The sequence below is a fragment of the Felis catus genome, chromosome B1, assembly GCF_018350175.1.
Source record: "Felis catus isolate Fca126 chromosome B1, F.catus_Fca126_mat1.0, whole genome shotgun sequence".
NCBI lineage: Eukaryota > Metazoa > Chordata > Mammalia > Carnivora > Felidae > Felis > Felis catus.
In genome coordinates this window covers 47,494,781-47,512,658 of record NC_058371.1, presented here as the reverse complement: position 1 = coordinate 47,512,658, position 17,878 = coordinate 47,494,781, and positions in this window count along the sequence as shown.

Sequence of the window (17,878 nt, the reverse complement as noted above, 5' to 3'; positions counted from 1 at the left end):
ATTATAATTGTTATATGCCTACTGAGGTTCTAAAATTTTTAATTGCCTAACTAATTGCAGGTGAAGTTATGGCTGATAATTCTTTGCATTGCCTAGCACAACACATTTACATCTATTAGATACGAAATCACTGTTGGAAAAAAATTAGTCGCAGACATCACTAATCTCTAAATGAAAAGATTTTACTCCCATAAATACAACAATTATTCTAAGGTTAGGGATCACAAAGTACATTAACTAGAGTGCAGCCATAAGAAGGGAAGCACACCAGGTATTTTAACAGAAAGTGTTAAAAAATAATAATACCGTTGACCTGGTATTAAAATCTGAACATTCCAAAGGGACCACTTTCCAAAGGGGAACTTTAGAGTTTCACACAGTTAACAAGTGCAGGAAGTAGTTTTTGTACTGGAGGAAAAGGGAAGAAGTTGAAATTATTAAAATGTAGAAGCTTGGTGGAGGATTCCTGAGCGCTAAAACACACTCGATGGAGTCTATGCAGTGGGTGTAGGTGTGTCTCTTCAATCAGACGGGAGTCACAGCTGCTGGGGTATAGACCTCTTTGGAGGGACGATCAGCTGGCTTGTGTGGATGTACTTGCTGGGTCATGAGGCCGATTCTCCAAAACAACAACAACAACAAAAACCAAACCAATAGAAAACAGTGCCTACTCGAATCAATTTGTTGCTATGAACAAATCATCCTCGCTGGCATGAAATAACTCCTGGAAGGGCACTCTCACAACTGGTAGCAAATGAAACAACAAACAGGAAAAGGGAGTGAATGACAAAAAGGACACCCTCTGCCTGCTTCTTATTGACAGAGCCTAAAAAAGAGAAGCTTGAACGTGGGAAGCTTGGACGTGGATGGCAAAGTCCTAGTCCCAGCATCACAGAGCAGAGTATAGAACAGTGAGTTTGAAATGGAAATAATAGCTTCATTACTGACACACTCAGACACCTTTTTAGGTCCAAATGCTGACTCCTCTTACAAACTGCACTGAGTGAGAAGTGTAAAATTAGCAAAAGGAAATCACTTAAAATAGATGGATGTCTTATAACATTTAGTGATGTTTCAAAAATATGCTTGTTTGAAAATACCAAGGTGCATGTGTTAGGAAGGACAAGTGAGAAAAACACTGATCTTCTTAGAAAGCTCTTTGAAATGAAAACATAATACAATAAAATCATTTTAGACACTTTTCACTGAATACCCTTTGGATCAACAATGGACCAATTGAATGGATTTTGTTTTCTTTCTTTCTTTCTTTCTTTCTTTCTTTCTTTCTTTCTTTCTTTCTTTCTTTCTTTCTTTCTTTCTTTCTTTCTTTCTTTCCTTCCTTCCTTCCTTCCTTCCTTCCTTCCTTCCTTCCTTCTTTCACATCTAAGTCATTCTTCTTTATTTGATAGAGTTCTGTCACTGAAGTCTGTGCTAGTCATGTATTCTCAACTGTTTACTGCAGCTATCCTTTGCAATATTTTCTTACACAACTGATCCACCCAAGAGGAGCAAGTGTATTATAACAAATCCCTCTGAGACTTGCTCAGAAATCCTCTGGTTGAAAGAAAAATATATGCACTGGACTGTATTTCTTCTGAACTGAATTCCTAAGACTTGTCTGTACGGTCTGGGGAATTGTGAGAGGTGCCACTAGTAAGTCAGGAAGATTTGCAAACCAAGGAACAAAAGATCCTATTAGATTAAAAAAAAAAGTATCTTGTGGCTTTTAGTTCTCTGTCCTGATTCAGGTTTATCAGGGAAATGTCACGTTGTGGCTGACTTAATACTGTTCAAATGGAATTTGCATATCATTTCTCTTTCAAGAAGACATGAAGAGGATGAGACTGAGAAACATAAATATGATATTTTTTTATTAAACCAAATATACTAGTTTCCCTTGAATTATTTCAAATAAAAAAACCTAACAGGAAAGCATTTTGTATCTTCCAAATCTCTTGAAACCATGTTAGAGGATCCCAAGTGAAGGGTTTGCACAATGGCATTGAGTCTATCATGATTGACACAGATGAAATTCTCAGTGCTTAGTAAGAATATTATATAGGAAATTATTCATTCATTCATCAAATATTAAACGAATGCCTACTATTCACGAGTCATTGAAACAAGTAACTTAAGGCATTTTTTCTCTAATCCAAAAAGGAAAATATTTTCTACTTAGTTCTTATTCCATATGACCTTTCAACTTTGACATATACTAAGGAAATAAACACAGAAAAAGAACACTAAGAATTTCAGATGAGAGATCATGTCTACTAAGTAATTAACTTTTTGATTTGTTCTGAGGTCTGTAATGCCCACTCGTATATCCCCAGTTGTTAGCTACACATTTTGCTACTCATCAGAATAAAATAACTAAGCTTTTTTTGCCTCCCTTGCAAACATGAGTGATCCATGTTTGTCAAGTTCTTGGCAATGAGATGCCAAGAGATGAGATGGCAATGAGATGTCCCATTTTGTCAAGTTCTTGGCAATGAGATGTTATCAGAAATGTTGCATGAGGCTTGTGGGTAATCTTAAAGGAAGCTGCATTGTTTGGAATAGTGTTCTTTTGCCATTTTACCTTTTATTCTTTTGGACTCAAACTCAAAGCGGGCAACTTAGACTTTGACATGAACTTGAAAAACCCCAATGGTAAGTGGATGAAACAGATGATCATGGAGCCTCCAAATATTAGCCTGTACTAATTAATTTACTTGACCTAACAAAAGAATTAAGTCATATTCTGTTTGAATTACTGTTATTTTGCATGATTCTCTAACATGCACACCTAGTACTGATTGAAAAAATTATCTTCATTTTTCTCTGTAAGAAAAAAAAAACTATTGGTTGATTTTCATTCTTTTAATGCTATCCTTAAAATTTCAATACAATTTTTTTAATCTAAATTTTCTCTTTTTTTAAAGAAAGTGTTTTTTAAGTTTATTTATTTATTTTGAAAGAGAATGAGAGAGCGAGCATGAGCAGGGGAGGGTCAGAGAGAGAATCCCAAGAAGGTCTGATGGGGGGCTTGATCTCACAAACTGTGACATCGTGACCTGAGCTGAAATCAAAAGTTGGACACTTAATCGCTTACTTGACTGAGCCACCCAAGTGCCCGTTCTAACTTTTCTAAGAAATTATTCAGAACTTCTATTCTTTCACAGGTGATAAGGTATTAGCATGATTTACCCAGTAAACAAAAAGCCCTCTCTGTCTTTTTAATGTTGTTAGAGTTTTGGTTCTACCGTTTTTATTATAAATATATACATTTTTTATTAATTTAACAATTGATGATTAATTACATTTATCAAAATATGTATTGATTTCCAAGTCCACTACTGTTTCTTGAATGCTCACCTTCCTTCTTAGTTCAAATTTCTTCAGACTTTTTCCTTGCTATTTGTATAACTTAAAACGTTTTTATTATCACCATCTCTTGAAAAATAGTTTGGCTCAATATAGAATTTTAGGTTCAGAGTTAATTATTCATTGAAATCATAGGTAATATATCGCTTTATTTCCTTCTGGAGTCTATCATTGCTAAGGAGACACTGGTCAGTCTGCAGCTCGTTTGACTTAGTCTGTCTCTCTCCACCTTTTCTCTATGATTTCTTCTCCTTGTAGATATTCTCCAACCCACAACAGTGAAACTAAGGATGGACTTATTTTTACTTACCTATCTTGATTCCTGGAAGATTATTTTTTGTTGTTTTGTTGTTTGCTTGTATGTGTGTGTGTGTGGTGTTTTGTTGTTTGTGTTTGTGTGTGTGTGGTTAAAGTGTGTGGAGTCATATATTCAATTCTGAAAAGTTCTCAAGTATTATCTCCTCACTGATATTTCTTTGGCTGTTTTTGTTGTTTTGGGGTGTGTGTGTGTGTGTGTGTGTGTGTGTGTGTGCGTGTGTGTATGGTTTAAGTGTGAAGGGTCATATATTCAATTCCAAAGAATTCTCAAGTATTATCTCCTCACTGGTATTTTTTGGGTTGTATACTCTGGATGTCCTAATAGTTATATGCTGAAGTTGAGTTGCTTTTTGTATATAGTATAAATTTTGGTTCAAAATTGAATGATTTGAATAAAATTTTTCAATTATTCAAGCACTGAATGTTGATATCGATGATTTCTCTACTGAATTACCTTTGTGTTTCCTTCAAAATCCAGTTCTCCATATAGGTGTGAGTCAATTTCTGGATTCCCTTTTCTTTTCCATTAATTTGTTTTTCTATCATTAAACCAATATCAACTGTGTTTTATTACTGTAATTTTATAATAATTCCTTTATAATAATAGGTAATGTTAGCCCTCCAACTTTGCTTTTCTTTTAAAAGTTTACTTTAGTTATTGTCTGTCTTTGCCTTTTATTTGGGTTTTAGAATACTTATGTCAATTTATACCAAAAATTATGCTGAGATTTTGATGGAGATTACACTGATACTGTAGATCAGTTTGGGAAAAAGTGATACAATAATATTGATTGTTCTGAGCCATGAAAATAAGTGTAGTTCTCAAGCTTTATTAGATTTTTAAAAATTTGTTTCACCAATGTTTTATAAGTATATAAAAAGTCTTATGTATATTTAGTCATATTTATCCCTAAGTATTTAATGTACTGGATCATAATATAAATGGTATTTTTTATTTCAATTTCTAACTGTTCAGTTTAAGTATATAGAGATACAATTGATTTTTGTATATTTATCTTGTAACTTGCACCCTTGCTAAACTCATGTATTAGTTCTAGCAGCTTTATTTATAGATTATATTCTATTTTCCACATAGCCAATCTTTTAATTTGTGAATAAAGGCAATTTTATATCTTCCCCTCCAAACGGGATGGTTTTATTACTTTTTCTTGACTTATTACACTGGCCAGAACATGTAGTACACTGTTAAGTATAGGTTTTGGGAGAAGATATCCTTGTCTTAATCCTAATCTTAGGGGGGAAACACTCTGTCTTTCATTATCAAACATAATGTTCCTTGTAAATTTTTTTGTATATGTTCTTTAGTAGATTGAAGAAGTTACCTTCTGTTCCTAGTTGGCTAAGAGTTTTTATTAGGAATAAATGTTGGACATTGTCAAATGCTTGCTCTGAGAAAGCATCTATTGGATTGATAATATGGTTGACTTTTTTAGTTTGTTAATACAGTAAATTGAATGAATGTCAAATGAGAAACAGCTATAATCTGGCATAAACTCCACTTAATCATTGTATTACTTTCCTATTGCTGCTCTAACAGATTAGCACAAATTCACTGAAAGGTTAGAAATCCTAAAATCAAGTTGTTGGCAAAGCTACATTCCTTCTGAAGATTGTAGGGGTAAAAAAAAACTGTCTAGCCTTTTCCAGCCTGTAGAGTCTTGCCTGCATTTCTTGGTTCATGCCCTTCTGTGTTTAAAACCAGCCACATAGTATTTTCAAATCTCAATCTCTCTTTCTCCCCCTGTTGGCAGGGCTGCTTTCCTTCTGGAGATTCTAGGGGAGAAAAAATACTGCTAACCACTGTCATCTTGTATTCTCTTTTATACAATTAAACTTTTTATAGGCTTGATAAATTTTGATAAATTTCGTTTCGATATTTTAATCTACATTTATAGGAAATACTGATATTCAGTTTTCCATTCTTATAAAGTCTTTGCTTGGTTTTGGTATTAGGGTAATGCTGACCACATAGAATGATTTGCAAAGTATTCTCTCCCTAATTTTCAGGAAGAGTTTACATAGCATTTGTATTATTTCTTTCTTTAAGGTTTGGTAGAATTCAGTAGTGAGGTCACTGGTGCTTGGAATTACGTTTGTGAGAAGATTTTCAACTACCAATTCAAATTCTTTAACAGATACAAGGCTATTCAGACTATTTATGTTTAAATAAACTTTTATAGTTGGTATTTCTCAAGGAATTTATCCATTTCATTTAAAAAGTTGAGTTGGAGATAAAGCTACTTATGATATTCTCTTATTCTCCTTTTAATTCTGTAGAACCTCCAATGTTATCAGCTCTTTCATTCCTGACATTGTTTATCTGTGTCTTGTCCCTCTTTGCCTAATCAGACAGGCTAGAACTTATCAATTTTATAGATCTTCTCAAAGATCCAGCTTTCGTTTTTATTGATTTTCTCTATTATACCTCTATTTCATTGACTTCTACCCTGATTTTTATTATTATTTATTTGTTCTGTTTCTTCACATTTAATTTGTTCTTCTTCCATTGTCTTAAAGTAGAAGAAAGCCTGATGTTATTTTCTGATATAGTCACTTAGTGCAGGAGATCTCACCTAACCACTGCTTTAATAGCATTCTACAAATTTTGATACATGCTTTTTCCATTCTCATTCAATAGAAAATATTTTCTAACTTTCATTTTCTTTCTTCTTTGGCCCAGAAGTTATTTAAAAGTATGTTATTTAGTTTTCAAGTATTGGGGGAGTTTAAAGAGATTTTTCTCTTATTGATGTCTAATGTAATTCCATTGTAGTGAAAGAAGATACTTTGACTTGAAATCTTTTACCTTTATTGAGATTTGTTCTACAGCACAGAATACGGTTTATTATAGTGTATATTTAAAATGCATCTGCAGTCTGGTGTATTGGGTTGAAGTATTCCATAAATTTCAATTAGATTGTTATTGGGTATTTAAGTCTTCCAATTTGTACTGAACTTTTAGCTGCTTGTTCTAACAGTTACTAAGAAAGAGGTATTGAAATCTCTACCTCTAATTGTGGATTTCTCTATCATTGAAATTTTATCAGTTCTTTTCCTTCATGTATTTTGAAGCCATTATTAGACACATGATTGTTAGGATTGTTACATCCTCTTTACAGATTTACTCCTTTATTAGTATGACACAGACTTCTTTATCTCTGTGAATATTCTTTCTTCTGGAACCTACTTTGTCTGATATTAATACAGTCACTCTACTTTCTTTGGTTAGTGATAACATGGTGTATCTTCTTCTATCCTTTTGCTTGTAAATTATTTGTGCTTTTACCTTTTAAATGTTTCTTGTAGTTGGCATATAATTAAAGTCTTGCTTTTGTATCCAATATGATAATATTTATCTTTTAATTTAGATAGTTAGATCACTCACATTTAATGTATTTATTGACATTTTCTGAATGAAGTCTATCTTCTCTTTGTCCCTAATGAGAAATCCGTTCTTTTTACCATTTCCTTTTTTTCTGCCTCATCTTGCATTAATCCGGTATTTGTTATGATTCCATTTTATATCCTTTATTGGCTTATTGGCTATATTTAATTACTTTATCATTTTACTGTTTGCTTTACAGTGTATAATACATATTTTAAATTTTTCACATTTATCTTCAGAATTATTTTACTTCATGTATAGCAATAGAAATATGTTTAAAATATAGTTCCATTTCTCCTCACCCTGCATTTGCTACTGTTGTCAAATATTTTACTTTTCTGCATGTAATGAACTGTTCATATGTTATAAACTTCACATTACATTATTATTCATTTTTAAACAATTACCTGTTCAAGATATTTAAACAGTATGGTTATAGTCTTGTATATTTAATCATATAGTTGCCGTATCTAGTGCATATAGTTCCTTTGTGTAGCTCTACTTTGCCGTGTTGTATCATTTTTCCTTCTGCCTGAAGAATTATCTTTAATATTACTTATAGTGCACATTTGCCACTCAATTATTCTTTTAGCTTTAGTGTACTTGAAAAAGTCCTTATTTTGACTTAATTTTCCAAGATATTTTTGTTGGGTATAGAATAATAGGCTAACAGGATTTTCTGTTATTGTTGTTTCCAAATTATAAAAATATTGCTTCCCTATTTCTTTTTTTTTTCTGAAGAAAAATCTGTAATCATCCTTATCTTTGATCATCTATCACTAAGGTGTCTTATTTTCTCCGAATGCTTTCAAGATTTTCTCTTTGTCATTGGTTTGAGCGATTTTATCTGATATGCATTCATATAGATTTTCCCATGCTTCCTGTGCTGGGGAATCATTAAACTTCTTAAATCTGTTGATTTATACTTTTCATAAAATTTGGGAAAATTGGCAATTATTTTTCAAATATTTTTGTGACCTTGCCCCCACATTGATTCCAATCATATGTAAGTTTGGGTACTTGAAGTCATGCCAGATGTCATGAGTAATCTTGTCACTTTAAAGTTATTTTCTTTCTCCTTTTTATTTTGGACAGTTTGTATTGCTGTGCCTTAAGGTTCATTTTTTTTATTCTACACCATCTAATTGGCTAAGAATTCCATAGAGTATATTTTGCATTTCACACAGTTTTCACCTCTCATGTACAATGTATATCTTTCTGAAATATTTTTTATATTTTTACTTGGGATTTTTTTAGTATGTAGGGTACAGTTGTAATACTTGTTTTAATATATTTCTCTGCTATTTATAGCATATGCATGAGTGCTGGGTCAGTTTTGATGACTCTTGATTTTTCTCTTCAATAGGTTGTAAGTTCCTGTGTCTCAGCATGCCTGCTAATTTTTGATGAATGTCATCCTTTGTGTGGATTTTATCTTTTTGGATGCTGGATCTGTCTATATTCCTTTAACTATTTTGGAACTTTGTTCTTAAGTTACTTGGAAAGAGTAATCTTTCCTTTCGTGTCTGATTTACTAGACATTGCTAGTGGTCGAATTTTGCCTCACTACTAAAGCAGGATGCTTCTGAGGGTTCTATCCAGTACTCCATAAATTTTAATGTTTTCCAGTCTGTCTGGCAGGGACACTGTGAGCACCAAGTACTCATTTCCTCTGATCCTTTCGAATGGCTCTTTCTCTGGCCTTGAGTATTTTCCTCATACATGTGGCATATGTGCCGATCAGTAATTGGCTCCCTACCTGAGACGTCTGCTAGTTTTTTGCTACATACCTGAGAGGGACCAACGTAGTTTTGTCTGCACACTTCTCTTTTCTCTGGTGCTTTATCCCATACACTGTACTTTTGTTTCACTGGATTTTTAACTTCATCTTCTCAGGTTAAGAAATCCATTGGAATCTAAGCTTCCCTCTCCCTGTGCTATAGCCTGACAACTCTATCAGATCAGTAAGCTGGGACATTCATAGGTTTCACTTCATTTTTTTTTCCATCTCTCTGAGATCAAATTCTTTAAATGGTTCTCATAAAGCCCTATGATTTCTTGATAAAACATATAAATTCATTATACATTTTTACCTAGGAAGCACCCTGGGCTCAGATAATTTGCTTTCTCTCTTACTACTAGTGTGATTACAAAAGCACTTTCCACTAGTTTACTTTGTCTTCAGAATCAGAAACAGGCTCCAGGCTCTGAGCCATCAGCCCAGAGCCCGACGCGGGGCTCGAACTCACGGACGGCGAGATCGTGACCTGGCTGAAGTCGGGCGCTTAACCGACTGCGCCACCCAGGCGCCCCAAGTTTACTTTGTCTTCAACAGAACGGATGGACTAGAACTATCTCTAAATGTTGTCTTATCTCTAGGAACTCTTGATTGAAAAACTGTCTCTGTGAGCTGGTGAGATAGAACAGCATCTTTCTCTGGTTTTGCGTATGCTGATCAGCATTATATTGTGCATTCATATACAGATATTACAAAATTTTACTTCATAGTATTTTTATTTATGTATTTATGTATTTATTTACTATTTTGTAATGTTTATTTTAAAGAGAGAGACAGAGTGTGAGTGGGGGAGGAGCAGAGAGAAAGGGAGACACAGAATCTGAAGCAGGCTCCAGGCTCTGAATTGTCAGTACGGAGCCCGTTGCGGGGCTCAAACCCACGAATTGTGAGATCATGAGCTGAGCCGAAGTCAGAGGCTTAACTGACTGAGCCACCTGGGTGCCCCTGTTTTTATTTATTTTTAATTAAAGTTTGATGTCATAGTTTTAAAACATGTATTACACTCTTTATAAAACCTTGTAATATATGGTCTAAAACCAAAAGAAAATATTGCAGAAATGTGCCATTTACTCCAGTTCCTTCAGTCAGTCTCCAAAACTTGTGTATCTCAGGCAGATAGAGATAAGTCATTGGCCAGCTTTGGGCTCATATCGCAATGCACCTCATCAACTATTTATAATTGATGTCTGACAGCATATGCAGAAGAATGAAACTAGACTGCTTTCTTACACCATTCACAAAAATAAAATCAAAATGGATGAAGGGCCTGAATGTGAGACAGGAAACCATCAAAACCATAGAGGAGAAAGCAGGAAAAAACCTCTCTGACCTCAGCTGCAGCAATTTCTTACTTGACACATCTCCAAAGGCAAGGAAATTAAAAGCAAAAATGAACTATTGGGACCTCATCAAGATAAAAAACTTCTGCACTGCAAAGGAAACAATCGACAAAACTAAAAGGCAACTGATGGAATGGGAAAAGATATTTGCAAATGACATATCGGATAAAGGGCTAGTATCCAAAATCTATAAAGAACTCACCAAACTCCACACCCAAAAAACAAATAATCCAGTGAAGAAATGGGCAGAAAACATGAATAGACACTTTTCTAAAGAAGACATGCAGATGGCCAACAGGCACATGAAAAGATGCTCAATGTCTCTCCTCATCAGGGAAATACAAATAAAAACCACACTGAGATACTACCTCATGCCGGTCAGAATGGCTAAAATGAACAAATCAGGAGACTATAGATGCTGGAGAGGATGTGGAGAAATGGGAACCCTCTTGCATTGTTGGTGGGAATGCAAACTGGTACAGCCACTCTGGAAAACAGTATGGAGGTTCCTCAGAAAATTAAAAATAGATTTACCCTAGAACCCGGCAATAGCACTGCTAGGAATTTACCCAAGGGATACAGGAGTGCTGATGCATAGGGGCACTTGTACCCCAATGTTTATAGCAGCACTTTCAACAATAGCCAAATTATGGAAAGAGCATAAATGTCCATCAACTGACAATTGGATAAAGAAGATATGGTTTATATATACAATGGAATACTACTTGGCAATGAGAAAGAATGAAATCTGGCCATTTGTAGCAATGTGGATAGAACTGGAGAGTGTTATGCTAAGTGAAATAAGTCAGGCAGAGAAAGACAGATACCATACATTTTCACTCATATGTGTATCCTGAGAAACTTAACAGAATACCAGGGGGAATGAGAAGGGGTTAAAAAAAAGTTACAGAGAGGGAAGGAGGCAAACCATAAAAGACTCTTGAATATTGAGAACAAACTGAGGGTTGATAGGGGGTGGGGGACAGGGGAAAGTAGGCAATGGGCATTGAGGAGGGCGCCTGCTGGGATGAGCACTGGGTGTTTGTTGTATGGAAACAAATTTGACAACAAATTATGTATATAAAATCGGTGTCCGAGAACAAGTCTAGAAAAAGGAGATCCAGAACCAAATTTAACATTTTGCTACATTTGTTTATTTTTTTAATTGTTTACAATCAAAAGGAATTGTTTACAATCTGAAATTTTCAGAACCAGAAGGGAAAAGACATGTTTGAAATACTAAACTTCAATAAATCTAGGTGCACAGATGAGCAGATCGGCAGCACAGCTCCACTGCAATTCAAGGAAATTAAAATTTCCATGCAGGATCTGAGACAGTGTGCCATTTCTGAAGGTCAGGCACCACCTGCAATGTGTAAACATAGAAGTACAAACTTCAGCTTCATTAGTTCTTCATTGAGGATCTTCATTTCTGGTCCCGCAAAGAAAATATGCTTTTAATAATTGTAATATTACTGACCTTTCCCAACAGCCTGTTGATTGATTATATAACCTTTCACTCTGCTGTAGCATTGAGTGCCTTCAGCCTGGGTCTTGGACACCAATTCAATTCAATGAGAGGAAAGCATAGGGGTTGGCCTCTGGAGTAAGAAGTGTAAAACATTTGGGTTACTGGGAATGCCTGTACTCCAAAAAAGATTTTTAAAGAGTAATTAACTATTGATCAAGGGTAAAAAGAAAAACACAGAAGGAAGAGAACTTTCTCTGTGGGATCCTAGTTACTGGGTAACAAAATCCTGATTTTTGACTTGTAGATCTTCAGATGTGAATTTGGAAAGGAGAAAGAGTTCTTTTATTTTTTGTCTCCAGATTTTTATTTGAATTTTGTTTTGGTTGACATACGGTATAATATTAGTTTCAGGAGTACAATATAGTGACCCAACACTTCTATACAAGACCCAGTGCTCATCACCACAAGTGTACTCAGTCTCCATCACCCATTTAACCCATTCCCCCCCTCCCCCACCTCCCCTCTGGTAACCACCAGTTTGTTCTCTACAGTTAAGACTGTTTCTTGCTTTGCTTCTCTTCCCCTCTTCATGTTTATCTGTTTTGTTTCTTAAATTCCATATATAAGTGAAATCATATGGTTTTTGTCTTTCTCTGACTGACTTACTTCACTTAGCATAATACTTTCTAACTCCGTCCATATCATTGCAAATGGCAAGGTGTGGTTTTTACCTGAAGGGAAATTATCACAGAACATGTATGATTTGGAAGGCCAGACAGAAATTAAGCATAAAACTTGTAACAACTGAAGAGCTGAAAAAAAGTTTTCCTGCAATGGTGATTATTGGTTGGAGGAAGAACTGATTGAAATAACTGAAAGAACTTGTAATATAACAAATTAGAGGAGTTGTTTTAGTCAAGGCATTTAGGATCTGTCGTCCTCTAATATAAATAAAAAGAGAAAAATACATAAGGAGACACTAATATTTTATTCCTTTTAAACTTTTAAACTTGCTCTTAGTTCTATTTATCTTGTACTTTTCATATCTTATGGAAATCAATGATTAAATTTTTGCTGTTTTATGAGAGGTAGTTTTGAATAGAGAATAATATCAAACATACATAGTATTCTAGCTTGAAAACAGAGCTGTCCATGCATTGATTAGAGTTTTCTGCTGAACCTAAGTTACCCTAAGTAGCACCTCTCCACTACAGTGATAGCAATTGGGATTACAGAATACATTTTTCGGGTAAGAGAAGGGAAGAACAATCAGATAGTAGGTTTGTTTTGTGAACCCAATCTCATTTGTTAATGTAAAAAAAGTTTTTTTATGCTTCAGAATCAAGCTTTTTATTTTGAGAGGAGGTATTTAAGAGATTTAGAAGAACTTAGCATCTACATCTGGGAATTCCTTCTCAGTACTTCTTGGGAATTTTATATGTTTTTAGTAATCCTGTGTTCTGAGACAAATCAATTCAGAAATCAGGAAATGGGAAAATATAATTTCCTGTAAGAATAAAAAGTAAACTATTAACATAAAAATGTTAATGCTTTGAAAATACCCACTCGTGTCAAATTGAAAGGAGAGAAAAAAAAAAGCCAGCAGGAAAAGTTAAAGGTTGTAGTCAACATTTCTGGAAATTAGGAAAGAAGCTGGCAGGACAGAAGTGGTCATGACTCATAGCCATTGACACATTGTAAGCATGTTGTGCCTTGTCTTCTGCTAACAGTGAGTGATATGTTCATTCTTGCAAATAACATACATATTAATAAGTTTATACTCATAGTATTCTTTATACTAATCCTATAAGTGATGTTCCAAGAACTAATAAGCTTGGAAGCAAAAATAAGCTTTAAATTAACAACTTAACATGTGGTTATGTGCAGTGATATTATCCTTGCAAAAAATACTAATGTTGTGTTGTTTGAATATCATGCAAAACGTTCACTGGCATTCTTCAGTTTTGAATGTTTGATACAGACTACTGTTCTTTGTAGACACGTGAACAGAAAGCATGCAAAGGAAAAACGTGTGCATGAAATTAAAAATTAATATAAAATCTCAATTGGCCAAAATAATATCAATTTTATCAACCAAAATCAAAGCAAGCAAACAAAATATCTTAATCAAAAATTTAAAAGAGCATATATGAAACAACTTGTCATGCTAATATCCATTAAGCTGTTTTGGACACTAAATAATTCTACTGATTTCATTGCAAACTGAAAGACATTTTTCTGTATCAAAAATGTTTGTCAAGATGAAAACTATAGCATACATAGGGCAATCAGTGCTTTGAATGTTTTAAAATTTCATTTTAAGAATGATAAATTTTTCTGATGTTATTTTTCAATTTGTAAAATGATTTGTAGTTGGCATTTTAGAATGATGTTCCCTTCTTTTAAAATTTTCTATTATAAATTATCTGTATCCAGTACTAAATACTTGTACATGGTATTAAAATTCATTATCTTCTCAAAATACTTTTGTTGATAACAAAAAATAAATCATACATTTATTAATAGTTTGCATCTTAACAGAAAAAACCGAAACATGTCATAGAAACTTTCTATCACAGTAAAATGATTCATTCTGTATTATTAGGATTAATCATTTTTAAAAACTAAACATAAAATATTACAAAATTAGAGAATAACATGATTTTGGAGATTTCTGAAGAAATCACTGGAATTTTTATTTCTTCTTCTAAAGTCCCAAGGATTAATGCTTGTTAAAGATTTGCAAACACTAAGAAATTTTAATTGTAACTTACTACTTTTTTTAATCTGACCAACTTCTCCATCGTCCAATAATAGTGCTCTGGTCTTCCTTTGAAGACTTGCTTCTCCTGTTCACCTGTGCCATGTTGTTCCAGTATGAATTAAATTCCTACTCTCTACGGCTACAAAGCTGGTCATGATATCCTGGCTTGTCTACTCAGAGTTCTTCTCTGGCATTTCCTGAACTAAAGGCAGAGGCATAGTTTCTCTTTCAACTTCTGTGTTGTGCTATATTACCTAAGTAAGCTCAGAGTTCTGGCAGTCATGGCCACTGGCCATGAAGAAAAATCTGGAGAGAGAGGTCAACACAATGACAAAAGCTGTGACAAGAAACTGAAAAAGAGAGAATATGGAATCAGACCCCAAATTTATGATACAATTTGAGATTATAGATTCTGTTGAGCATGAGACCACTTGCACCCCTTACTTTGTGAGGTGTGATAGTAAATGTCTCTTTTCTATTCTTTCATTGAATTGAAGCTTGTTCGAGTTGAGTTTCTATCATTTGCAGGCAAAAAAGACCTAACAGAATGTCTCAGTCTAATCTGGCTGTCATAACAAAACACCATAGACTGGGTGACTTACAAAATAGGGATTTATTTCTCATAGTTTTGGAGGCCGAGGAGTCCAAGATCAGGGTTCTGGCAGATTTGGATCTTGGTTCCTCCATGTATAAGGGCACTAATCCCATCCTGAGAGCTCCTAATGACCTCATCTAAATGTAATTGCTTCCCAAAGGCCCCTACCTCCTAATACAATCACATCTGGGGTCAAGGCTTCAACCTACACATTTTGAGGGAACACAAACATTCAGTTCCCTCTAATATTAAGCACTTCTCTTTTACAAAGATAACTTTTTGCCTACTCAGGGCCCAGTGTATTTATGGTTTGTAAGTAATACTTTTCTAAATTAAATGCTTTGTCAATATATTAGTAAACAATTTCTCTCTATTTTGATTCACAGATTTGCTAATCTTGCCTGGCCTTTCCCAGTACTCTTGGTCATATTTGTAATATAGGAAATGTTACTTTTATCATACAATTTTACTCATATTTTTAATTAAACAAAACCAATATTTATTTAGTTTTCCGCATTAAAAATGAGAAAAAATTTAGCTTATTATCTTCTACAGTACATGTTGCCATGTGCTTTTTAAGTCATTTACCAGGTAAAGTCTTTTCATTTGGGATTTTATGCACCACTTACTTGCAATGATTATGATACAATGTATTGGATTTTCTTTACTTCCTTTTCCTTTTGAATTTGGGTGAAAAAGGTAATAGTTATACTCTGCTTCATGACCCATTATAACCTTGTTCCCGGCAAGTAGTCTCGTTTTATTAATTCCCTTTTATCTACATTCCTCACTCTTTCTACTTCCTTCACCATAGGCAATGATTTTAATGCATTTAATACGGAACATTTTGTTTATAGGTGTGTCAAATATGACACATGTCTCCTACAATTACTCCTTTCTTGAATTTTGCCCACTTGTTACATTTCAGTGTTTACTGCAGCCCACTGAGTCCAAGAGTAGCCATATGTCTCTTCCACCCGAGGCTTAGGATTTTTCATTTCTCCCACCACACCACAAAGCACCACACCATGAGGTATGGGGTCTGACTTCCTGAGGGGCCAACTTTCTGCCTCAATCTTAAGCAAAGTAGAATTATTTCCCTGTGGTGTGTATTTTGACCAATGGAGATACAAGATGCGAGAAATATCCCGTCTCTATACCAAACTCCCATTAACTCATCCAAGACACAATTTTTCCATGGAGTCTATCCAGAAATGTCTCATGTGGCCAAGCATATGCTTGTACATATGTACAAGAAACATGATAGAGGAGCTGTGTCTTTTTGTAGCTCATCATAGATCAGTGGCCAGAACAGTAACACATCACCCTGCTTTAGAATCCTATCCTTCCTCACCTCACTTCTGTTTTCTCTGGGATAGTACCTTCCAATAAAGAACTAGCACTTACAACTTGCTTCTGACTCTGTTTTACAAGATTCTCAAACCGAGATATAGTATGAATTATGCATTCTTGCAAACTATGAATTGTTATTTTGTGTGCATGAAATTTTATTTACATAATGGTATTCTGTTTCTTTTTTTTTTTTTCTCACTCAAACTTGACTTTTAAGATCCATCCATGTTGCTGTATCTACATATTTCCTATTGCCTCCAACTGCTGCATAGTACTCTGGTTTGCCTCTGCTACATTTTATACATAAACTTTTCTGATGATAGATAACTAGGTTTCTTCCTCCAAATGCTTGCCACCACAAATAACACTGATAAACATCCTTAAACTTGTCCCTTCATCTGTCTATAAAATTTCTCCATAGGTGTATATAGGAGTAGAATTCTACAATACCGAAATTTCCAATTCTGTATGCAGTTCAATGACTATTAACACAGTCTTCCCCACATTGCCTGATGGAGGCATCAGTATATATTTCCACTGGCAATGTAGGGGACTTCCAGCAGTCACACATCTCTGCCAGCTCTGGAGAGTATCAAGATTTCAAATATAAAGTGATATTTCATTGTTGGTTTTATTTACATTTTTCTTACTGTTAATGAGACTGCATATTTTATATTAACGTGTTAGCCATCTGGGTTTCCTCATATGAATTGCCCCTTCATATATTTTTATATTTTACTGAATTATTCTATTGAGGTACCATATTTCACGTTGGTGTGCAGAGTTGTTTCATCTCTTTCGTCAGTTTTATATACAACATCCACTGGTATCTATCCATAAACTTTATTCAAGGCTTCCTTTATTGAACAGAAGAAATATGCATTTAATATTCATTAATGGTTTTTGGTGGTGCAATAGCTAACTTTTTTAAAAAAGTTTTTTAATGTTTATTTATTTTTGAGGGAGAGAGAGAGAGAGAGAGAGGGAGAGTGAGCGGGGAAGGGGCAGAGAAAGAGGGAGACATAGACTCCAAAGATGGTTCCAGGCACTGAGCTGTCAGCGCAGAGCCTGACACAGGGTTTGAACTCACGGACCACGAAATCATGACCTGAGCAGAAGTCAGTCACTTAACCAACTGAACCACTCAGGCACCCTTAACTTTTTAAAAACTCTCTATACTATTGTATGAATAAACCATAGTTGTTTATTAAGTTACATATTGAAGCACATCAGTTTTTTTTGCAATTATAAATAAAGTTGCTAAAATATTAGTGAAAAGGTTTTTGTGTGGGCATAAATTTCTTTTTTTTTTTAGTTTATTTTTTTGAGAAAGAGAGAGAAAAAGAGAGAGCATGAGTGGGAGAGGGGCAGACAAGCCAACAGCACAGAGCCCAATGCAGGGCTTGAATCCACAAACTGTGAAATCATGACCTGAGCCAAAATCAAGAGTGGGATGCCTAACTGACT